Genomic DNA, 24,846 nt, shown 5'->3' with positions numbered 1-24,846 from the left:
GGGTTTTCCTGTAGTTCTGACATAAATAATTAACAACAACAGCAACAACAACAACAATAACGATGATAATAATAATAACAACAACAACAACGCCAACCCTCTATTTTCTGAATTGGAACGGGTGTTGCTATTTTAAAATTTCTGAAGAAAGGAATATAGGAGAACCTAATAGGCATCTGTCTGAAGCCATCTGGTGTCCCAGGAGCCATGTTGCAGGAATCAAATTCTATGTTAGGGGCAATGAAAACCCGGAGGTACCCTGTTCTGGCCTTTTCGTACTATGCAGGAGATCCAGTGGTCCCAGCAGGTTCCAGGAGCTAACCAGAGGAGCTGGAAGGAATTCAAGCAGTGATCAGATGCAGATGAGGTATTCAGATATTTACATAGACCACTCATCATTCTCCTTGTCTCAGTGAATATTTAAACATTTTCTGTGCAGTAGAATAGCATCAGCAAGAAAAGCAGAACTAATTCCAGAACACTTCCACAACATTGAAGGTTACAATCCTGTATCTTCAACTGCATACAGTCTAGATCAGAATACTAATAGCTTAATTCTAAATAGTACTTATCAGATTAATTCCTACCAAGAAATTTGGGGAGAGAAGGAAAAGAAAAGGCAGAGGGGTCCATCTCCTGCTCTATGAGTTTAATGCCTTTTCACCAAGTACCATCCACCTGAATTGTCCTGGATTAACTCCAGCCAACAACCGAGCACCACAGAGCCACACACTCACCCCCCCACAGTGGGAACTGGGAGAGAATCAGAAGACTAAAAGTGAGAAAACTCATAGGTTGAAATAAAGACAGTTTAAAAGGTAGAGCAAAAGCAGCGTGCACAGGGAAAGCAGAACAAGGCAGGCAGGTGTTCAGCCATCTCCAGGAAAGCCAGGCTCCAGCATGCATATGGAATGGATACTTGAGAAGACAAAATGCAGAACCCCCCGCTTCCTCCTTCTTCCCCCAGCTTTACATGCTGAGCTTGATGTCACATGGCACGGAATGTCCCTTGGGTCAGTTGGGATCAGCTGTCCTGGTTGTGCCCCCTCCCAACTCCTTGTGCCCCCCCAGCCTCCTCACTGCTGGGGTGGGCTGAGGAGCAGAAAAGGCCTTGGCGCTGTGCAAGCGCTGCTTGGCCATAGCTAAAATATCCCTGTGTTACCAACTCCGTTCCCAGCACAAATTCAAAGCATAGCCCCATGCTAGCTACTATGAAGAAAAACTCCACTCCAGCTGAAACCAGCACATGAATGTATTCAGGAAACTTTATTCCAATTTATGTATATTTTTGAAGTGCATAAACCAACATATTTTAAAGAATAAAGTATAATGTAAATAAGTTCCAGCTCTGGATTTAGCTTGTTACCACAAATCTCTAACTCTTCAATATTTCTCTAAATAGGTAGAAGTGGTATCCAGCAGAGGAGAGAAACAAGAGGGGAATTGATGGGAAATCAGAAAGATTATTGAAGCTTGTTTTATTTCTTGTTTTTTGTACAAAGACTGTCCTATGAATAGGAAATTTAAACCAAGTGATTCAGTAGCTCTCATTTCAAAGCTTGTTGTGCACACTTATCTTATCTAAAAGTTTCAGCATTGTGGAGTCATTCTGGGCAACACCACTTCCACTGCTTTCCAGGATTTCATTGTAACTGCAGGCCTTGTATCACATTTGTGTAGTGGATTCGAGGATAATACACTAGGAGATCTAGGAGAAAGATAAACCTGAAGAAATACACTTCTGAGGCACTTTTAATACACAAAGGGATTAAGTATCTTAGTGTTGGTTAAAGTCTGGATAGCATTTTCTCATAACCTGTTGGAAGCTCTGTTTTGTTGTTTTGCTGGAGTCACAGACTTACCACATTACTGAGTATTTCTGTTTATGTAAAAGAGTCTTTCTGCATCACAAACTCAGACTAGGTGGCACCCAGTGGTTAAAAGGAGTACAAAACTTGCATTATAACAAAAAAATTCAATAGAAAACAGGTGCCAGTGTTAAAGTGCATGATGTGGTCTGACTAGAGCTCCTCGCTGTAAGAAATGCTATGTCTGAACTAGAGTTGCCATACTTCTTTAATCAAGTTTACGTCTGGGAAGAAATTAAGAAAATCTCGAGTTTGGTTTCTCTTGATCAGGGCTAGCTCTTTAATAAGCAACAGTCAAAACAAATTTCAAACATCAAGGAAAAATAGTTTTCATATATATACTTTGGTCCTGCAGCTCTATACCATTTTCCAAGACTTTTTTCTGTTAAAAAATGAAAGAAGACAGTAACAGCAAAAGGAAGTTACTAACTGTATAATTTATATTGAGCAGATTTCTGGAAAGAAAGAAAGCGTGCAACCCAGGTAGAACATTGATTGTATCAGTCAAGAAGCAAAATGAATAAAAGGCAACAAATGCAGAGCATATAATGTGAGTACCAGAAACCAGTGCTGTGAAAGCTATTGGAAGGTGACTAAGCATCATATGTTGATGAGTCAGCATGAGGATCTGAATCAATTTCAGACAGTAGAAGATGCTGCAAAGGTTAATTCACCGCAGAGAGTTTACAAGCACATCTGTGGTACTAGTGAGTCAGGAGCATGGAGAGAATGACAGTGACAGCCAAATGGGCAGAATGGTTCTCCAGTGCACAGAGGAGATGGGGGAAAAACTAGGAAAAGGAGAGGTGGAGCAGAAGTTAGAAATTCTTACCAGCTCAACAGCTATGGCACCTCTTTATTTGAACTCCCTTATGCAAAGAATGGCACAGCTGCTCACATCTTGAAGAGCACACTGTGTTGTTTCACTTTCATTCATACAATTTGACCTGTCAGTAGCAATTTTTGCATTTTGAATCACCTCATTCTTTCTGCTACAAATGTTGCTTGTTTGGGAGTTTATTTATTCTACAGCATTAACTTGAAAAAAAGGGGATTTTAGACGTATTATCTGAGGAACAACTTCCTTTAAAAGGGAGGATTACAGACAATTCCTGGTTGTAATGAAATGCATGCTTGTGCAAAGGGGAGCTCTTTCTAGGAGTATCCAGCAGGCTTTGTAAATGCTTTGTGCCTCGTGTTTTCCAAGGTATGGGAAACACTTTGCCATGCTGCGTTACCCAAAATTCACAATTGTGATATACAGTTGCTTATTCTGGATAAGATCATCCCTGTTTCTTAGTAAGTAGCAGAAAGCAAGCTCAGCAGTTAAAGGACAAGTGGTCATGGTAAGAGACAAAGGTAGTTTTGACAGCAGGCATAATACAGAGAGCAAGTTTTAGAGAGGCAGGAGTGGGATGTCTGACTGTCAGGCTCTGTGTATGATCTAGACATCTAAACTTTACTATAGTCAATGGAGATCTAGAGCTTAGTTCAGTTGCCCTTTCACAGGTTGCTGGTGTCTTTTGATATGTCCTTGGATGTCCCACATGGTCTCAACCTGCTTCTCCAGAAGGGCAGGGATTGTCCGTGGCCAGAACTACTAGTCCTGAGCAAATGTCTCATGCCTGGTGTTTCTGAAAAGGCATCAGGCACCTGTATTCAGATAACTGAATCTTGTCCTTAATAAACAGAGTGTATTAACAGCTACTCAGCTGACCAAACGTGTTCACCTTCTGGTATGGTAAATAGATCTAGAGATTCTTTTCTATTTATAAAGTCACTATTGACTGCAAAGGATTAGACACCCACTATGTGGATGTTGCAGATGCTGTAAAGAATGTTAGATAGCACTAGATATCTATACGTAGGCAGGTGAATAAAGCTCCAAAATATACATGTCCACAGCCTAGGGCTGCATCCCCTAGAAGACTGTGTAAACTGACTGTACAGTTCCAGTCAGAAGTTGGCCAACACAGGTAACACTTATTTCAGAATCCAAAATATTATATACTTGTAACTTATGCAGTGAAGAAATTTTTCATATTACTCACTGTGCTCAGAGAGTGACTCTGTAAAAGAAGACAAAAGTAAAAGAAATGAAAATGTAACTGCTGTATTTGGTCTATTCAGAAAAGATTTTTCTCTTGGCAATAAATCATGTATGTGGATACCATGCACAACTGAAAGGCACACTTAGGCATAATGGGGTAGTGAAGAGAAGTGTTAACCACAGAGACAGAATTCTGGGTTCACCTTCTGCTCCATCATTGACTTGACCTTGGGAAAACCATTTAGCTTACTTAATTTCTGTTTTCTCTTTTGCTTGTCCTTCTGTCCTGTCTACACTTCCGAGTATTTAGACTGTCAATACCTCTAGTAGTGAAATTATTCCTGTCTGTGAGCCTCACAAACAAGACATCTTGATCTTACCTAAAGCATTTAGGTTGTAATTCTATTTATCAGGTGGCTCTGTCATGTTTTGGTTATATGCTTGTCACTTGAAATAAAAATAAAAATTATTTGTGGAAAATAACTACCTATTACCATTCTTTGCAAGTTAGATTACATTCTAATGAAAAACAAATGAAACATACATTTCATACTTGCTCTGAAAAATTACAAAAGTTTCATTTAGAAAAGAACTAAAGGTTTATCCCCTTAGTTCATGCCAATGGTGTTGACACAATTTATATTATTTTAAAAAATTAAAATTGTAATTTAACAAGTAGTCTCTCAGGGATATGGATAAAAATAGAGATTAAACAACACTGTTTAGGGCAATATCCTGTCATGTGTCTATTGGTTTCCTTTTACACTTTTCACTGTCATTTCCTATTCTGAAGCCACACATGCTTAAAAAAAACAACCAAAGGCTGAAGGAAAGGTGAGGAAATATAAACTAGTGTGGTAAAGCCAATGCACACAGCTACTAATTTTCTACATTCCCCTTGTCCATTTGCAGAGTCAGCTTGATTTACCCTCTAATCATCTCTCAGCAGTGGGCTAGTAATTATAGCCATGGGGACCAGCTTTTCTTTCCCTTTTATGCAGAGCCATGAAAGCAGAAGGAAATGGCATGACAACAATTGGGGAAAAACCAACACCTCCTTGCAAGACTTGCTCTGCTTTGGCTTGAAGCTTGCTGCTGGGTAAAGAGCTATTCTCTGCTTGCCTTCCCAAACACTCTCCAACAAGCTTTGTGGGGCACAGAGTGCCCTCTTCTCTGGGTTAGGAGGCACTCAGCATCTGAAGGATGCAGCACAAAAATTACTTTATGATGATAGTTTTTAACTGCTCTTACAGAAAAATCTCAAAGACCTACTTCCCAACTTAGGAGCCCATTTTTTCAGAGGCACTATCATGCTGTTAAAAACATCTCATGTAATTGCTACTAATTTCTGCAGGCAATGCCTGATACTTGAAACTTCTAGTTCCTCACTAGTAAGAACAAAAGATATCACCCCTGCACTGCTTAAAAGCCCAATACACTTGCCAGCACTGAAGCCCACGGAAGCATTGTACTTCTGAGTAACATAAAAAGCCACCAGATGATCTTGCTTTCTGTAATTACTTGATAATACTTAATTCTAAAATGAATTGATTTTATTTTGAGCCAGGTACAAAAAGATGTAAATAAGTAATAAGGCTGTGACTTTTTGTAGCTCTAACTACAATTTAAAGATCATTTGACATTAGAAAACAATTTAAGAAGTAGTAGTAAAGATTGTTAACAGGAAAGTTAACCATGAGCAACATCTATTCTATTTCTTTACCCCTCATTAAACAGACCAAGATAAAAATTATGAATACCCTCTATAAGAATCATTACATTGGGTGACACCAAAAGTCTAGCTCATGATCCTGTTAGTAGCAGAGGCTTAGAGGTACAACAACGAGGTAAGTACAGAGCAATACTCCGGACAAAGAACAATTGAGGATTAGAATTTATAGAAACAATTTTGGTTTAACTTCACAAAGAATTGTCAAGTGTTTTTTTTTTGAAATCAGGGATGTTTAAACCAGTGAGCGACCAGATCACTCTATGACAATATGAACTTGCTCAAGAACCAGACTGCCTGGATGTTCCCAGGGTAGTAATGGTCCTTGCAGTCTGCAGTGGGCTTCTCACAGTAGACAACTTCATGAAGGACAGAAATATCTTAGAATTCCTTGGATATCTTCAGAGCCTGGTGAATGGTTATGTGTAGCAGTAATATGTAACTGAATTACAGACTTATGCTCTGATGTTTCTTACACATACAGTATTGCCTTAAGTGAATAAATAGTTCATTTGTATCAAAACAAGGGAACAAAAGCTTGTGGACATTGGCCAAGACGGAAGTAATATTCCTTTATTATCCTATTCCTTTCCAAGGAAGCCATTTCCACATAAATTGTAAGATGCTGAGAAATAGCTAGAAGAGCACGCCAAAGGACAGTAGCTTCCCACAGCGCATATCTCACCCAAATCAGAATAATCCTTATTTCTTATTAACTCATTGTGAGCTATATTTAGTTTAAACCAAACATTAAAAAGGCAGAGGAAGGAGTCACGCCATCATTGAGATATTATCAAGACCTAATAATGTTCTAATTTGCTAGTAAAAACAAATGTGGTTACAAAGTTCACCTGTGTTAATAAATGTAACCCCTTTTTATGCAAGAAATAAGCAGCATGTAGCCTCAATAGTGTGTGGGTTTGGTTAGAGACGGTGAGTTATGTCTCACAGACACAATTTTCATACAATGGGTTTGTATTTTGCTTGTGTATTTTGACAGATGTTTGTAATTTCCAAGCTATTTGCCTTGGATAGCTGTCCAAATAATTTTACTTTTCATGGTTCATTGCTGAGAGCCTAAAACAACAATCTGCATCTTTCAGTTCGATACCGTGGAATGGGGCAGTGTGCTTGTCTGTCATTGCCCAATGGAGAAAACTGGAGAAATTACAATATAGTTCTGTGTCATGGTCAAGACATTGTCCTCAGGGCTGGGCTGCCCCTGCTCAGGCCAGTTCTGCTGCATTGCAGCTGGGCAGCCTGGCATCACACCACTGGGAAAGAGCTGGGGCAGCAAGAGCTGGGAGTACCTCTAGGGCAACTTTATGTCTCCCATTTTCTTGGGAACTGCATTTGTGACCAGATCCTCAGCCTTGGTCCTTGCCTGAGCTACACCGCAGTCTGTGCCCAGCCCTGTATTTGCTGACCATCACCTGCTGCACCCTGCTGGACTTCACACCTACCCCATGACTGTGACCTTGCTGGCCAGTTGCAGGGCTCTGGTCTAGCCCTGGTCACCATCCTCACCCTGTCCCTGCTCCATCCCTGGGTGCTGCTGGATGGACCCTGCTTGGGAGACAGCATGGCCCTGTCAACCCTGTGGCCACTCTTGGCTCCCGGCTCCCTCTTGTGGGGCAGCCATCCATCCCAGCACCCTGATATGTACAAAGGTGTATAGTCAGAGCACTTAGTGATAACAGGGTTCATTTCTCTCTTTTGTTATTGGCACACGTCATTCCACTCTTGTGAAAGCAGACAGAAAAGTAAGCTTGGTGAAGTTAGAGGGAGAGCCCAAGAAGGATTAAAACCTGAAATAAATGAATTGGGAATTCACTGGGGAGAAGAAAATTGAGTTTATTCTCCTGCTTTGAAGATCACTTGAGCATTTGGTGTAAAACAGTTCAGGACAAGGAGACAGTACTCCTCCTCCCAAGGAAGGATTCCTGGCCAGCTGTGCTGCTCAGCAGCTTTCACAGCCCCCTCCTGAGGACCATTTCTAGTGTGGCAGCTGGGACAAAGGGAAAGTCTGTATCTTGTTGGTTTGAGAAGACCTTATACTTGTTCTGTTACACTCAAGCAACTTCTAGAAATAATTGGTTATGATAGAGGAAGAGAGGAAAAGACCCATGGGCCCTGGAGAAGACCAGAGTTGAAAGAATCCTCTTTGCCCAAGGATTTCCTCTTCTCCAGAGGCAGGTGGGGGTGCTGATTTTGTGGAAATTTCCCTACAGCATCCAAATTGATTCAAGACACACTCTGACACCCGACTGTTCCTACAGGTACTTGTTCTGTACAGAGCCTGTGTATCTAGTAACATGATTTTGTCTTCCTACTTAGGATCTAGGTATTGCGATGTTAGCGCTGCAGTCAGTGTCTAAGCCCCATTTTGGGTTTCATGTCCTTATTTCTGTGTTAATAAGGTAGTGTCTGAATGAGGACATCACCCCAAATTACACATATGGGACCCTAATCTGCTCTTTACTCAAATGGATGTGAATCCTAAGAAGAGCATTTGGAGTTGTTCTTACTTCATTACTGAATAAACTGAGGCTATTGCTCTTTTCTCCCCAGGGAGGTGCCCAATGCCGGGGCTGCCCCGGTGCCCCCGGCTGCTCCTGGCTGGGGGGGGGGGCGGGGGGGGATGGGCCCTGCCCTGCCCCACCATGGGGAGCCCCCACAGCCCCCAAGGAGCCCCTGACCCCCACAGGGCTCTGGCAGGCATTTGCCTAATGTAATGTCAAACATTTGCAACAGCATCTTCCCCACAAAATAATGGAAAAAAAGATATAGAAATTATACTAGAAATGCTTCCTAGGTTATAATAATGCTGTTTGTATCTGAGGCTGGCAGACCCCTCTGCCTCCTCTACAGAGATTATAGCCTGTATGTAAAGACAGTTTAGGAATTTCTTGTTGTCTGAAATTTACTTGCACTAGATTGCTGCTCGGTTCTAAGAACTACAGATGATTAATGGGGAGGATTGTGCTTTATAATACAAAATTAAGGAGAACCAAAATCAATGTGTGTGTTAAGCCATTACACTCCTTTCTTTGCAGTTCCTAGGCTGTGATTACCCATGTATGAGGAAATCAATCAAATTTCCAATACTGCAGAGAATGCCAATGCAAAACATAAGTGGGGAAATGACCTGTGAGATTACCTGGTCTGTGTCCCTACCACTGCAACATCAGTACCATGAACAGATTTTATTCATAGTCTCCAGACTCAGACAACACCCTATATCCCAATTTACTAATATTTTAAACGATGCAAGTTTTATTTCTCTGGGGAATAATTGAACTTAAGTGCCCTTCATTATAAGTTTTTAACTGTAAAACTAACTTTTATTTTGCCCACACTAGTATTAAAAGTGAAAAAGGCCATTTTGCATGAGAAATAGTATCTTAAATGAACAATAAAAGTGCTTGGCTTTTATTTCTGCATATTTGGGCAAAACTCTGAAGAGAATAAAACTGAAGAATTCAGTATGAATGAGAGCTTAGACTGGATTTTGTAATCAATCTGGTTCATCAGAAATTCAATATGCTACCGTTGTGTACAATTTTTCAGAATGTATTTTTTGAAAACTTTTAACTCAACGCTTAGGAACTGCAAGTATTTTGGTACTGTATGAAATAAAATCAGTAAGCTTGCAAAAGTATCAGTGAAATAAAGCTGAGTCTGGATAAACTTGCAGTGCATTAGAAGAAAATTTAGTTTGAATGTTTACATGAAGTTTGTTAACGTGCCTATTAAAGAAAATACTTTTTACATATAAGCTGAGCAAATTTAATATGGTATCACTGAAATACAATAAAACCCCACAATGCATTTTATAGCCACTTTTTAGAGCAGAACCACATGCTAAGTATTTACATGAGAGTCTGCAAGAGTTCCTGGGCTGGAAGTGTTTATTAGGTACAACTGGCTTGATTCTGCTTTCCTTGCATCTTGTGTAGTCATTTACACCTGTGCAATGATGTATTCCACTTCACATTATGTGCTTTTTTATGAGGTTTTGGCAGCACAAAGGGGTCATAAAGTCAGTCAATATAATCATTGAAGAATACTTTCAGTCTCTGCGTGGTGTTCAATCAGCTTAAAGGTCTTTTATCGCTCCTCTTCATTAGCCTGTAAATACAAACCATAAAATCTATAATTATAGAAAAGAGTGGTTGACTACAATATTGAAATATGTGAGGCAAGTGAAAACTAAACCCACTGAATGAAATGACTAGCACAGATTACCTGATTGCATTTTTCTGATGTTTCCATGTCCTGAAAGATGCCAAGATTCTGCTCGATTTGGGGAAGATAAGGTGGTAGGTGAGGCGGCAGCCTGTCTTTACTCCTACAGAATAGCTGAGGCAGATCTTTCCCATATGGGAGCACTTAATTTATAACCTCTGCATTCAGCCAGTGAAGTTTTACCCCTTTAAAGCCTCTGACTCAATTTTCCTTCAGACTCACACCAATATTTTTCTTCTTTTTGCCTCCTCTGACATCTTTTAAACCTCTCATGCATTTTTTTTAATGGTGTCTTAAGGTAATTTGCAAGCCCAGAGGTAGAAAATAGAATCACTTTTAATACTTTATGTTCAAAAGTTTATATGTCATTAAAGTTACCTGAGAAACAAATTTATTTTAATTCTGATATTTGCATTGAAGAGACCATCAAAAGCACCTAGTACCTTGTAACACACAATAAAAGGGAATCTCATAGCTGACAAATAAAGCAGTCACATGTGTTGACAATAAATGATTTTTTTTAAAAGCAGAATACTTCAGCTCAGCAAAAACTCACCAGGCAGGCTGGCTGTTGGAACTGCTGACTGTGCAAGCTATTTTGCCACCCCTAATTTAAACTGGACCTAAATCAATGTTTCACTAGGGAAAAAAAAAAAAAAGGAAAAAGAAAAAAGAAAAGGGAAAAAAGGGGGGGTGGAAAGGAAAGCTTTCACAGAAGGGCAAAAGAGAAATGTGGAAATGGAAATTTTAAATCTTTCAGGCTTTTTCTTATTAGTTGACACATAACAGACATATGAATGCTGAAGCAATTTTGCATCTTAACAGTGAGTCATTGTTGGAGATAACTTGGGCCAAGGATATATTTTAGCACTACGTAGATTGTTATTCCTTCTTCCATATATGCATATATCTCTTTTCTGTATAAAAGTATGTCTTTTTATATATGAGTATGCCTATATGATAAAACCCTCACTGCAGAACACAAGTCTGCATTATTTCTCATGTAATGTGAATAGTGTTCTTAACTTTCCCACATCCTTTCATTTGGGTTCAGTCTTCTTGGTTTAAACAAAAGGGCTGATACTAAAGGGTCAGGAACTATTGGGTTGGGCTTTTCATTGTTTAGAAGGAAGAATTTCACTAAGCAATATTGTGCCAAACAGGAAGCACTGGAAACAGACAATGAACCTGAAGATAGTAACAAACTGTACTCATTTTGACTGAGATTGAGTTAATTTTCTTCATAGTAACTCATATGGTGCTGTGTTTTGGATTTGTGCTGGAAACAGTGCTGATAACATGGGGATGTTTTAGTTGTGGCTGAGCAGCGCTTGCACAGCACCAAGGCCTTTCCTGCTCCTCAGCCCACCCCAGAAGCAAGGAGGCTGGGGGGGTGCAAAAGGAGTTGGGAGGGGGCACAACCAGGACAGCTGACCCCAACTGACCAAAGGCATGTTCCACGCCATACAACGTTGTACTCATCATATAAAGCTGGGGGAAGAAGGAGGCAGGGAAGACATCTGGGGTTATGGCATTTGTCTTCTCAAGTAACTATCATGCGTGCTGGAGCCCGGCTTTCCTGGAGATGGCTGAACACCTGCCTGCTGATGGGTCACAGTGAATGAATTCCTTGTTTGCTTTGCTTGTGTGCACAGCTTTTGCTTTACCTATTAAACTGTCTTCAGCTCAATCCATGAGTTTTCTAACCTCTACTCTTCTGATTCTCTTCCCCATCCCACTGTGGAGGAGTGGGTGAGCAGCTGGGTGGGGCTGAGCTGCCACTGGGGTTAAACCACGACACAAGCAATGAAGAAAAGGTTTTTAATCTTGAAAATCACCGGGTAATGCTAAAAATCCTTAAGTAGTGCTTAAAAACCTTTGGTAGTGCTATATTTGTGCCACATCAGCAGACAGTAAAACAGATATTTTTTCTGATTTTTAGTAAAACAAAAAGATGCAGAAAAAATAATGGTGCCTTTTAAGATGAAGGGATATAACACCCACTAGAAGTATAAACAATAAGTCCTCTACAGGAAAATTGGTTTCATTTGTGGTCATTTTATATTGACAGATTTACTTCCTCCACCGTGCCAGAAAGTGATGTTAAAAACATTCATTTGGAATTACATAGAAAATAAATGTGGGCTGGAAGATATACATAAGAATTTCATGGCATAAAAATATTATTAACTATGTGGTTTCTGCCTCTTTTGGATCTCTTACAGCATCTGCCATAACCTGTCTCACCTCCTGAAAGTCCAAACATCTTTCCCCAAAAAGCAAAAAATGCATAACCTTGACAGAAACCAGTTCTCCAGTAAGCTGATAAGAAGTCACATTTCCACATGGTGAAGATACAAGATAATAATAAAAATGTCAAGAGGTTAGTATTTTTCTGTTTCCACCCTTCCCTTCTTCAATAGAAAATTCAAGAATCATGTTTGGTACATGGAACGGACTGTAAGTATCTAGAATGGGGGCTTCAGTTTTGACTCTTCACTGTCTTGGGACCATTTACAACCACAAAAATGTTACGTGAAAAGGTTATTTTTTTACTTTTTTACGTCATGATTGAAATGAACCTGTTCTGTAACACCATTTCTCTTTTAAATTATCCATGTCTCTCTTCTTAATAAGAACCTTGCAACTGAGCCAAAAAATTTTTGGCAAAGGGGAAAAAAGTCACTGTAGTAATTATAGGAAGGCATCAGAAATTTCTCAGAATAGATATTATTACAGAATGGGTCAGTGCTGGAGGGAGACCTGTGTTGTGAAATAATTCATGAGGTGTACGTGATGAAATGATTGCAAGATATGATGGGTGGCAAGAGAAAGAGATTTCAGGATTCTCTTCAGCCAGGCTACACTGTAATTAATTTGACAACATACTACTATAACAATGTACAGAAACTTTGAGGAACTAACTAAAAAAGAAAGGTTCTGAACTCAGATGGCAGTGGGTTTTAGGCTTAACATTTTTTTCATATGTGATAGGGTGGACCACTGATTTTGCCTCTGTAACTCTGTCAGGAATGGAGCGGTCCGGGGATCATGCTCTGTGTTATTCACACACAATAAATAACATTATTTATAAATTATTTATAAAATAACAATAATTTATGTTATTCTTGGCATAAATGCAAAAGAGTTTTGGATGGTAACGAGGACACCTTAAATATGCTTCTCCCACTTCAGAAGCAGATTAAAAAATCACAGTCTGTTAGTCTATGACTCTCAGTTGGAGCTGGAATGAAACACTATGATTAAATGGTAACTCTGCAAAGACTGACTGAGCTTTCGGCTCCTTTTGCCAGTGGCACTACACTGTAAAGTCTGCTTTGAAATGTACATATTTGAGTCTGTTACAGGACACTGGAAACTCCTGGGAGTGCCCCATGGCTCCTAGATGGACCAGTCATAGGTTTAATTCCTACAAAATCTAAGGCATGAAGTATGAGCTCTTAATTGTGCCGCACCTGGTTGTGAGGCAGGGGTGAACTGTGTACCTAGACCAAGACCTGGAAAAAACAAATGTAGCTCAGGAATGTGTTTGACTTTTTTTTGGTTGGGTTTGTTCTTTTTTTTTTTTTCTTTGTTTGTTTGTTTTCCAGGGGTCAAGTTCATAGTGAATGACTCCTCAATGATCAGCCTCTCAATGATCAGCTTCTCAATCACATTTTGTTCATAAATGCTATCTGATGGGATGCAGTTATTTCTGGATATGTAAATTCAGGCAGCAATCTTTTGGTGTGAAGAACTGTTTTTTTGCAACCTTACCATGGACTAATGGTTTGTACTCCAATGTTAGCTTTTCATATACACGTTTTCTTAGAACAAAGGCTGGGTTTTATTGGTCTGTCTTCTTAGGAAAGTGGAATTGGTTTCACTTGAGAAGTTAATGGACAAAAGTATAAATTTTCCCCAAGCTGCTAACTCCTGATATAATAAAGGTAATAAAAGTATAGTTAAGGGTGTTATACCTGCACTCAATTTGCAAGGCATAAAGCACTTTTGATAATGTTTAGGTACAACACTAATTTTGCTTTCATCTTCTGTACTCCAAGTGTATTAAATCAATGCAAGCCCTGTTTATTCAAGTAAAAAATGTAGTATGTTTGGAAGAAATTCTTACCAAAGAAGAAATATTAATCTTACTCATCCTAAAGTGTTTTTATAGTAATTAATTTCCAGTTTTGGCAAGAAGAACAATATTTTAACATAATAAAACATTTCTGAACACAGACCTTGAAAACTGAATATAATTGAGGTATATAATGTTGTAGGTTTTGAGGTTTTTTTTCCCAGTTGCTGTTTGAATAGCCAACAGAATCAGTTCACTCTGTCCTGGTCAGTTGGTGTTGAAAGCTCATCAAAGAACTGTTAGCTTTATATCTGATGGGCTAGGTGCTGAGACAGTCTATACACCACAGGACTTACTGATCATTCCTACATAAACATTTAAACAAAAAAATTTCAGTGTCTCTTCCATAAGATAGTAACAATGCATACCCAAATAGTTACGTTAAACTATATTCACACCAAAATGGTTAGCGCATACTTTCTCTTCCTTTTTTCCATCTAGCTGCTACTACTAGTACTTCTACTCTGCTGAGCTTCCCAGAAAACCTAGGAAGATCTTTGCCCCTCATGGAATCAGAAAAGTTCAATTGTTCTCACAAATTATTTTTTTATAAAACCAGAAGGCAAAACTAGGCTTCCTTATTGCAATGATAGTGACAACAGAGACAGAAAAGGTGAAATTGTTGTCTGCCAGGAACACATGATGGCTCTGGCTTTCATGACTGCACCTTGCTTTTGAACTGCCTAATGCCTCACTAGTGACAATTTTAAATTCAGGAATTTCTGTTATAGCTGGACTGAACATTTTATTTGACTTTGATAAATGAAGCTTTAACATTAAAATATAACAAGGGAGTACACTTGGACTCAAGTGAGTGAGACAGCCATTTTTAAGCCCCTATTCCTTCCGTAAGCCAGCTGTTGCTAGAATGGGCTTCACACAGCTGCTCCTGAATTTTTTCCTTTTGCATCTAGACCAGAAGATTCATGCTTACCAGTGGAAAGAAAAGGGAAAAGAACTATGATTATTGTTGTAACAATAACTCCTGCAAGCAGAAGTTATTAATTTGAACCTGATGGTAAACCATTTTCTTTTGTAGTGAAAGCTTTGAGGAGCTGAAAATATCCTCATGGTCTACATTTCAATGAGACCAAGGATCTCTGAGGGTTTTTGCTTGAAAACCCTTTGAAGTCGTCCTTACAATAGCAAATAGCTCAGTGATAGAGACAAGCATGTGAGATGCAGGAGGTCCTCTTTGGCATCCTTGAATTCAAACCAGAGACAGAACCATCAGTTTTATGTATGCCACAAAGTATGTTGACCACTACATTTTATTTATGTGGGATAGTTACCTCCTCATCTGTTCAGACCAGAATAGTATCCTAAGAGGAGGAAGGCTGAGTGTTATGAGAAATATTGAGAAGCATTATAAGAATAAAAAAAAAATTAAAAAAATGTGGCAATTATGTCAAAGAAAAAACATATGGGAGGTCCATACTGATTTAATTTCAGCTTTATAACCAAAGTGAATGAAGAAGGAATACTGATATAACAAATGAGTGAAATGTGTTGGTATAATGTCAGATTCTAAGAAATGTAAACAAAAGTTAGCCGGTCACAGAAGAATGTCAAACAGCAATAAATCATAAAACAGCAGCACGATAGCTCTCAGCTCTCTCTGTGCAGCTTTTCCATCAATGTTGTAAAAAGCTGAGACAAGTCAGTCTCCTATTTAAGGGCTTTTAGTCAAGGAAATGGACATCAGCTTTTGGAAGAAAGCAAAGGAATAGATCTTCCCTCACCAGTGCTGATACCCAATATGCAATCTGCTTTAAAGACTTATGTGACATTAAATGCTGGTTCTTGCAAGTTTTTGGCAAATCTGCCCTCAGTATAGTAACTCAAGGGTGGATCAGGCGTTGCCCCCAAATCACTGACCCTCACATTTACTAGACCACATCACAAGGGGGAGGAGAATATCTGTTGGTTTAATTTATTTATGACCATAGACAAAGATTTCTTAAACAAATTATGCTAGACATCAGTACTTTCTGTCATGGTTATTTCAGAAACATAGGCATGATAGTTTTGATAGGGCAGTCTGTTTCACATTTTGTAAAAATTGTTTACCACAAGCTCCATAGTAATCAACATCAGTAGAACAGTGAAACCATTTGTAGGAATAGAGAAGTAATAAATTCATAATACTTTAATGTATATTGCTGTATTGGGTTTGTGTGGCAAGGTTTTGGTAGTGTGAGGGCTACAGGGGTGGCTTCTGTGAGAAGCTGCCAGAAGCTTCCCCATGTCCCACAGAGCCAATGCCAGCTGGCTCCGAGATGGACCCGCTGCTGGCCAAGGCCCAGCCCATCAGTGGTGGTGGTAGCGCCTCTGGGATGGTGTGTTTAACAAGGGGCAGGGGAAAAACTGCACAACGGCAACCACAGCTGGAGAAAGGAGTGAGAATACGTGAGAGGAACAGCCCTGCAGCCCCCCAGGACAGTGCAGAAGGAGGGGCAGGAGGGGCTCCAGACTTTGGAGCAGAGATTCCCCTGTGAAACAGAACAAGGTCTTAAAAAAAAAGATTAGTCAGGATGAGTTTGGTACAATGCTCAAGTGATGCTCTGTGTTGAGAAAGGAATGTACTCCGAATAATTAGAAAAGGTTCCATTGAATGTACTCTGAATAATTAGAAAAGAGAAGGTGGGCACCTGAAGGAGATGAGGAGACCATCAAGTCAGGAAATCACTGAACAAAGAAAATTGAAAGGTCTACTCCACCTAGATCCCACCTATTGTGAATGGAATGATTAGGTGTCAAAATCAAATGAGTATGTATGTAAAGATGTTGTGTAACCTCTCAGGAAAACTGTATAAAATACCTGACTTTTCACTGAAAACTTTGGAGCTAGTTTGTCCGGCGCGAATCGGCTAGCTCCCCAACATTGCATGAAATAAATACCTTTGCTGCTTAAAGACAAAATTCGTCTCTGAGCAGTTACTCTGTGCCGTTTTGGCATCACCTGCAGCCCATGGTGAAGCCCATGGTGAGGCAGGCTGTGCCCCTGCAGCCCATGGAGGTTAATGGTGGAGCAGATACCCACTGGCAGACCATGGGAGGACCCCATGCTGGTGCATGTGGATGCACCCGAAGGAGGCTGTGACCCCATGGGAAGCCCACGCTGGAGCAGACTCCTGGCAGGGTCTGTGGACCATGGAGAAAGGAACTCAGGCTGAAGCAGGTTTGCTGGCAGGGCTTGTGATCCTCTGGGAGACTTACACTGGAGCAGTCTGTTCCTGAAGGATAGCACCCCATGTTAGGGACACACTCTGGAGCAGCTTGTGAAGAACTGCAGCCCGTGGGAAGGACTTATGTTGGTGAAGTTCATGGAGAACTGTCTCCCATGGGAGGGACCCCAGGCTGGAGCAGGGGCAGAGTGTGAGCAGCCCTCCCCTGAGGGGAAAGGAGCAGCAGAGACAGTGTGTGATGGACTGACTGCAGCCCCATCCCCGTCCCCCTGCACTGCTGGGGGGAATGAGGTAGAGAAATCGGGAGCAAAGTTGAGCCTGGGAAGAATGAAAGGATGGGGGGAAGGTGTTTTAAGATTTGGTTTTATTTCTCATTACCCTACTCTGATCTGATTGGTAATAAATTAAATTCACTTCCCAAGTCAAGTCTGTTTGCCATGTTGGTAATTTCTGAGCGATGTCCCTGTCCTTACCTCAACCCACGAGCCTTTCGTTATATTTTCTCCTTGCTGCCCACCTAAGGAAAGGAGCAATAAAGCAGCTTTGGTGGGCACCTGGTGTACAGCCAGGGTCAACCCACCACAATTGCTTTTTGTAGGAAGGGAGAAAGGGAGGGAAGAATAAGTCATAAGACTAGAATAAGAAACATGTCACTGAGTACAGTTAATAATGAGTAAGCAAATATTCTTTATCTCAGACAGTTTATATTATGCTCATCATGTATAGAAAAAGCATTGTGAATTTAGGCCTAAATTTCAATACATCTTCCTGGAGGAAAGATAGGTTTGAAAAACGTAGAATGAATTTCCAATTAAAAAAAAAAAAAAAGATAAATTTGTAATTCAGCAAAAACTTATCAGTAATTCAATCTCAGCTCGTTGTCAATAGCTGCATTTTATGTCAAGAAATGGTAACCCAGTCACTCCTCGCCTCATTCAAATCTCTGCCACTTGTATTATAAAAGCATAGTTCTCTTTCTCATGCAGATGAGAACTTTGGCTAAAATGCCAGTTTAACCACATTGTAAAGAGGCTAGAAACAATAGCAAAAAGAATGTCGGTGAAAAAGAGTTTGTGTATGAATTTTTCTTCTGGTCATCAGCAGCTCTCTGGCAGACTTCTGGCTCCTGCAGTGTTTGAATATTCATTACAAATTTTTGTTCCTTTTACTATTTGTTCCTTACAATCTTTTTTTAGCACGGTCTATTGTGTTTTCATATTTCATCTACTGAAGTTTATGAGCCTTTCTATTTTCTACCATTTGACAGGGCTTCAGCTTCTGAAAGAATGCTATTTTACTTCTAAGAAACTTCTTCCCTTACTCTGCTGTTTAGTCCTGCCAGCTTCCTCTTTTCTCTTTCTCAGGACTGTATAAGTTGGTATACTTTGACTTCCTTGTACTACCATGATATCCTAAACTGTGTCGGTATGACTTGCAAAGATTTAGTTCTCTCAGCTGCTTTTTTTTGCCTTTTTTAAACAAATTTTCTTGGTTTTCTACCAATCACCTTCTTACTGATACATACAAGTTCATTAAAGTTTATGGCCTTTTGAAGCCCCCAAGACTGTTGAATCAGTGTAATGACAACCTCTTCAGCTGTAGAATTTTGAACAAGATCCTGGGTGCTACTGAAAACCAGTCAAACACTTGCATCTTCTGGGATGGGATGCAGGCCAGTTAGAGCATGAAACAGTCATTGATATGTCTAGGAATTTCTTCTTTGCATTGCAAACACTTGTGGCGGTTTCCCAGTGCACATGGGTTTCCATAGTGTTTTCTGGTTTCAATGCTTTTAACTTTCCTGTACTGCAGTCATTGTTGCCGTTGTGTATGTGTAGCTGATAAATATAAACTTAAACTGTAGTTTCCCTAGTTAGTTCTGGAATTTCAGTCAATACAGATTCATGACAACTACTGAGATGGTTAGTTTTTTTCATTTGATTTGATTCTAGGTGCTCTGTAACAGAGAGATGATCTAACATCAGCATGGTCCGCTCTTTCTTTCCTTTTTATTTTATCCTGGTGCAACAGCATTGTCTACCAGTCATGAAATTTCCAAACCACATGCTTTTCTGCATCTGCCATTTTTCTTCTGCTTCTCACTTTAAAGCATACTGATGACCCTCTTGGCTTTAAAATGCCAGTAGTGTGGTTCAGATACAGTCTGTTCTTTCTGTGCAGACAGCGATTTAATCCAGAAATGTTATTAATGCCTAAAAAGTTGATGCAATGTGACTGAAATGGACTGATAAATTCAAAGAATAAAAAAAAATATAAGGAAGAAGGAACTATGCACAGATACATCCATATACTGGTCTTAGAAGCATTACTTCTATGCAGAAAAACCATTAATCAACAAATTTAAATTCAGACTTTTAACAGATAGTTCAGATAGTCAAGTGTGCCTATTTTTTCTGTCATCTCTGAAGAAGAAAGCCTAGCTATTTTTAAACTTTGTTTCCAGGCTGACTTGCCAAATGTTATGCATCTAAGAAGATGGAACAAAGTATTATAAATACTACAAAACAGTCTAGTTCTCTTTGATTTCCAGTTTTCTTACAGTTTCCCACAGTCATTTTGGGAGGTTTAGTATCATGCTGTGGCATAATATTCTGTATGAAATATACCTGTTCCAAACAGAAAACAAAATTATTACCTGATGAATCACAGAGATAGGTATAAACACCCACCTGCCTGCATACACATAGCTACAGCTGCATACACATGCCTACACACAAACTTCTACAGTTACTAAATATCTTAGTGTGTCTTTCTTACAGTGTGTGATGCAGAATTTTTGTATCTTCTTCTGAACAATGAAAATCAAAATAAAATCTTGTAAATAATGTGAATGAGTAATTATAAGAAAAGAACATCAATATTTTATGTTTTAAATCATTTGTGATTAACCATTGAAAAGCATCCTAAGTAAAAAAAGGAGACATTGATATAACTATTGACATCTTATAAGATTTATGGAGCTGAAACTAGACCACACTTATAGAAACAATCATTGCTTCACAGAGAACTAGGAAGGAGAAGCCTGACCATTCACCACAGGATGAACACAACAAATGGAACTGTTTCACAACATATGAACAATTGAAGTAACCTATCTGTGTTAAATTAAAACAAAAATTACCCTGTATTTTAAATTAGTAATTTTTCTGTTGTTTTCTGATGAAGCTGACTTGTATCATAATCAGCTGTCCAAAATGACACTACGTCTTGGTTATTTTCTGCTGGCCTTCACTGTGGAAAATAAACACTAGAAATTAAAAGATGCTTTGAAGCTGCTAACACCATTTCATTTTGCAGTTGCAAAACAAATGGTTTTCATTCATGTTGCACATGCTCAATGACTGCTGACAGGTTATTCAATTCTTGATACTCTATTGCATTTTGATGATGTGAGAGGTCTTACAGTCTTTGAAGCTTGCATGCATTGAAGGCATATTATCAGCCACACTCTTAATACACTCAGAATAGATGGAAATCCCCTATTTTTACAGAAATGAGACAGGACATTGTAAGTAACCAGGCTAGCATGAAAAATCAAGATGCTGAAAAGGAAACAAAGTCTAACTAAATCTGTGTGGATTGCAAGTTCTCTAAATGGAATTACTTTCACTATTTAAATAAAGATCCCTCTAAATACCTTATGAAACTAAATGAACTTTACTCAAGAAAGGGGAAAATGGTTTAATTTTGCCATTGAGAACTCAGGCATAAAGGAAAAATATAAATTAGAGAAGTTTAAAGAAAAGTTTGCCACACTTTAAATAACTGAAGTTCATACAAACTGGCCGTGAACTGCCAACTTAGACACAAAAGACTTCATTCTTCTGTGTGTGCAGTCTCATAGTAATAGATTTGCTTACAAAATTTTTTCATAACTTAGTACAATTGAGATTTTAATAGAAATAATGTGAGTGTTTAAAATATGCTTTGAGAGTTTATTAAGAGACATGATGGCTGGCAGCATTTTTAATTTCTGTCTCTGCAGACACGATAGGTGCCAGTTTGAGAAGGCATGGGAACACAATAATGAAATATGCAGAATGTCTCTTCCCCTTGTGCATGTAAGCATGCATACATCATATTCTCACTGTCCCTACTTTTCCCATAATACTGAGCTATGAAGGAAGATTTCAAGACATCTATGGAAGGCAAAGAGAAATGTCTTTATATGTTTTTTAGTTGCTGAGACAATCTTCCTGGTATACAGTACCTTTAAGAACTGTCTGCACACTGACAGTCTTGTGAGTTGAGGAAGCAAAGATCACTTGGATCTTATATGACTTGAAAAGAAAACAAAGACTTCTAAAGAAAACAGAAAAAAAGAAAGGGAAATATTTTGCATATGGGAAAAACCTTATGGAAGATCTGTGTTATTACTAGCTTTCTTTTTGCTTCTGTGTTGTGATAGCAAACTTGTGATGAACTTGCTATTGTGTTGAAAATAAGAACTCTAAGCAGTTTTTTATTTTGTGATATCAAAGCAAAGCATAGTAATATGCTATAGATTTCCAATGATGCTGATTGTTTTATACATTGTTAACCAGAGGTTAAGAACAGTAGTGAACTCTGGAATTAATCTGTCAGGGCTTTAACTTCAATGTGTTCAAAGATAAGATTATCAACACTGCTGAAGATTTAGGTAATGGCTCAAGCCAAGCATTTGAGTAGCTTGATGGAACCTTCCTCAGAAATGGGGTCAATAAATGGTGATTGGGAATTACGGATATTGGCCAGTTGTATTTTACTGTATGGAATTGGATTTTTTTTTGTCCCCTTATTCATATTTGTGTCTGTTATTCATTGAAGATGCAGCCTTTGGACGTGATTCATAAGTTCAAGAATGGCTTCCACTTGGATGTGTAAATCAGCACCAAATAAAAGGAAAAGGAAAAATTAAAGCATTTCTGAAAAAGTACCTAAGAATCAGATACTAAAAGTGGAAATGGAGAAAATGGATATGTTTTAACATAAGTAACAACAGGTAGAGGGATAAAATCACATTTTGGTGAAATCTAATCATGAAGATGAGAGCTGTGTTTGTAGGCAATTTGCCACAAAAGGTCATATTAAGAAAGTCACATACTTTTTGACAAATAGATAATAAGCACAATTAACTTATTTGATATCTGTGCTGGCCAAAGTGCATGCTCCAGTTTCATAAAGAAGTGGTAACTTGGTGCAATCCCATTCTGGAATGTCATAAACAAGTTCAAAGAAGCTGAAGTTCACTTATTTGCTCCAGAATGTCAAAAAAAAACCCAAAAACCCTTTTGTTATAAAACTATGCTTATTAGACTTCATCCTTCCTGTCTTGGAAAATAATGGTAAATAACACAGAAATTGTACAAAGTGTGATTTTAATTAAGTTGTTCTGTCCACATGCCCAGCAGGGAACACAACCTAACTGCCAGATGACTTCCCCAAAAGTAAATTGCAACTGGCACAGACAAAAAGAAGCCAGCTCATGATGCTTTTAGTATTGTGGTTATGCTGGTGCATAACTTGGTGCTAATCTCACCACAATCATAAGGTGATTGGTGGAATAGAAGAAGCTCATGAAATCTCCTGGAGGGCCAATAGTGCTCACACCAGCTAGATGAACGACACCTTATGTGACTAGCTTGTGTGCCTTAGAAACGACAAGACAGATCCTCTATCATTTCAGTAGAGTATGAATTTGAAGATAAACCACAGAGCTTAACACAGTACTGCCATGCTTCCCATTTCTCTTCTGTATGTACTCTAGTATTCATTACACACTGCCTAAAAATTAGGCAGCCAATCTAAGCTCACATCACCTATGCTTCAACAGAGAAAGGATAAAATAACTAGGATGAGTTGCAATGTCAGACTCCTCAGTATTCACTATAGAATTCATTTATGCAGCAAAGACTACACCAAAGGCTGAACTCGAGCCCTAGGAAGTCCATCGGCTCTTTCCGTTCACGTTACCACATGCAATATCCCTCAGCTTAAGTGCAGGGAGCTACACAGGTTTACAAGAACCCAAGTTCAGACTGCCTGAGATGACGGTCTGGCAGTAACAGTCTAGGAAACAGTACCTTCGCAAGGACTTGATGGGACATGCAGGGATGACTGCAGTACAGTTAAGTACACTTTGGGTTTGTGCTTGGGGACAGCATGAAACTCAGTTACTCCTCCCTGTAGGACCCATAAAGAAAACCTTGAATTCACACAAGACAAAGAGGACTAAAATACTAGTTCAGAGTCAAGAACGAATGTGACCTAAGCAACACCCAAGGTGGGATTCATCTCACAACACATTAGATGTCTACATAATTGATGTTGGATTAGGTGTGTGTATAGAATGACAGGATGAAGTTAGTTTCTCTCTAGGCTCCAGGGTGATATTGCCTGCATCTTTAATGACCATAATGACAGCCTGCACCTGTAGAATCTATCCTTTTTGGAGCTTTAGCTATTTTATGATTGTGGGAACTACTTATAACCTAGCTTTGCATCTTCCAGGCAATAACAACAAAAAGCTCCTAGATTCCCAATATATAAGTAAAACTCTCTCTGTTTGCATGCTTAAGTCATTCAACTTGACCCACAGGCAAAAAGCTTAAATAGCCTATTAGCTTAACTTGGTTTCTCTCAGGTCTGGCTAATGCCCGGCAGAGTAATCGTTAATCAGAAAATTCTACTGCTAACCTTTAAAAATCTTCAGAAGAATACAAGTGTGTAACACATCAGTGACAGCCAACCTTTGTGTGCTCACAAGGATATGTATAACCATAATAAGGTTGATCTTAGAGATATGTCTACAAATGCAGAAATCAGAGCAATGTTTCAGCTGTGGTTTTATGATATATGTGCTGCCACAGGTTTGTTATCTTTTAAAATCAGACTTTATTATTATGAGAATACATCCATATTTGCAGATATTTAGTTCTGATATTTTTGAATTTTATGAATTATGCATGAAGAATTGTATGTGTACAAAATAAGATCAGTGAAGCTTGCTCCAAACTTTTCTAACTTTCATGTCCCTAAACCAGATGTGCACTACTTGAACCTTTGGAAAACAATTAATGTTCCAATATTTTGTGGATTTTTTTCCAAAGTGCATGCTTGTATGTGTTCAGGAAGGCACTGCCCTTTCATACGAGATTTACCTAGGGTAATAATTTGCTATATGGCAGAAAAATCAGCCTTTGTTAGAAAATTAGTTCCTTGCCTATCAAAACTTCCAAATGTTAGTTTTGTCTAGCCAAAGGCAGGGGGGGTGGGGGGGTCGGGGGGGTGGGGGTGGGAAGTGCATTATGATTTAAACACATTCTGAAGCAAAATGCTTAGAAATCTCTATGAGACAACCATTTCCATTTTTTTAATTCAACATGGTGTTTTCAAGTATTTAGTTAAAACAGAATTCTGGATACCATAGATTTAAAACAAACATTAAAGCTGTTTTCTTAAAGTGTCTGAAGGAAACATAATGACAACTGAAAAATATTCCAGTGAGGTTTAAAACACAGTGTCACCAGAATGATTTTGTTGCTGTTGAATAATGTTTTGTTGGAATAGCATTCTCAAGAGAAAAGTTATTTAGTCGAAAAAATGCAAAAAAAAAAAAAAAA

This window comes from Falco cherrug, chromosome 2 (genome assembly GCF_023634085.1).
Source record: "Falco cherrug isolate bFalChe1 chromosome 2, bFalChe1.pri, whole genome shotgun sequence".
Classification (NCBI taxonomy): domain Eukaryota; kingdom Metazoa; phylum Chordata; class Aves; order Falconiformes; family Falconidae; genus Falco; species Falco cherrug.
The sequence above is the reverse complement of the archived record's forward strand: the minus strand, read 5'-3'. Positions refer to the sequence as shown.